This window comes from Octodon degus, unplaced genomic scaffold (genome assembly GCF_000260255.1).
Source record: "Octodon degus isolate 3935 unplaced genomic scaffold, OctDeg1.0 scaffold00092, whole genome shotgun sequence".
NCBI classification, from domain to species: domain Eukaryota; kingdom Metazoa; phylum Chordata; class Mammalia; order Rodentia; family Octodontidae; genus Octodon; species Octodon degus.
Genome location: NW_004524668.1, coordinates 1,538,014 through 1,539,486, shown reverse-complemented (window position 1 = coordinate 1,539,486; position 1,473 = coordinate 1,538,014).

The window sequence follows — 1,473 nt, the reverse complement described above, 5'->3', positions numbered from 1 at the left end:
GGGTAGGTAGATGGATGGATGGATAATCATGTGCCACAGAAACTCTCAGGATGAAGCCATTACAGAAGTGAAACTCAGGGTAAAAACCCCTCATCTGAAAGAAGAGGTGAGTTAAGCAGTAATGAAAGAGTAGGTTTTGTGCAAGTGAAGATGAGGAGGAAAGATTCTGCCTGAGCCACAGAGCAGAGTCACTGAGGGGGCCCAGCCAGGGTCTCAGGATATAGGCGCAGGGAGTCTGGACCTTACCCTGCATGCTCTGGTTTGCAGGAGGGAAAGAGGGCGAAGATGGGAGCCTGCTGACAACTGAGCTGGAGAGGGAACAGGCAAGGGCCTGGGTAAGAAACCCCAGATAGAGCCCTGCTATTAGAAAAAGAGCAACAAAGTGAACTAGGGCTTGCAGGAGAGCAGAGTTGAGCAGCCTTCTGGGTAGGGGAAACGAAAGAATCTAAGCATACCACTGTTTAGGGGGTGAGTTGTTGGGCTGAGGTTGGGGTGTAACTAGGTACACGGTAGTAGATAATGCTGGAAAGATGGGCTAATGCCAAGCCCAAGGGGTCCCTGACCACCAAACTAACAAGTTTGTCCTTGTCTGAAGAGCATCGGTGACTGGAATATTGGGAGGGCCTCAGCCCCTGGCTAGGTGTTTTGCATCTTCAATTTTGTGCTATCGTCTCTGAACCTGGTCTTTGTAAATTCTTCTGTGCTTCGCATTTGACAAACAGCAAAAGGCACGGTCCTGAGCATGGTTACAGCATGCTTTTTGTCCATGGGCAATGGTGCCTTCTTGGCACTGCCACACATGCCCCTGGGGTCCCGCTGGCTATCCCATTGTTTGCTACTCATTTGCCAACTTCCAGTTTTCCAGATTATTTTTCTCTAGAACTGGCTCTGGTTGCTCTGGCCGTGGGCTGTCTCCCTGACAGCTCTGCTGAAGTCTAATTCTACCCCTGGTGCCTCCTGACCCTCTACAGAACTGCCTCTCCATGCAGCAAGACTCTCTCCCTTGGGAGCCCCAAGAGCTAGACTGGGTGACCAAGCAGGGGACTGGGCCACTGCCACCTCCAGTTCCGCTGGGTGCCTACGTAGAGCCTTGATCCAAAAGCAGCAAAGCCTTGCGCTCTGGATGCTTCTAACACTCCCAGCAGGCGTGTTTGCCTCTCACCAGACTGAGTGGCTCTAGGCAAAAAGAAGTCCACTCCTGTCAGGAGAGCTTGCAGACACCCACCCTGCACCCTGAGTGAGTGTCTCTAAATCCCCAGCCAGTCACTTCCCATGCTGTGGCACAGCTGGCAAGAAGAGCAGAGTCTAGCCAGGTGTGGGAGTGAATGCCTATAATCCCAGGTATTTAGGAGGCTGAGGCAGGACAATCATGAGTTTGAGTCCCAGCCTGGGCAACTGAGCACTGGGACTCAAACTAAAATAAAATAAAGGGCTGGGGTTGTAGTTCACTGTTTCCTGGGTTCAATCTGGGTT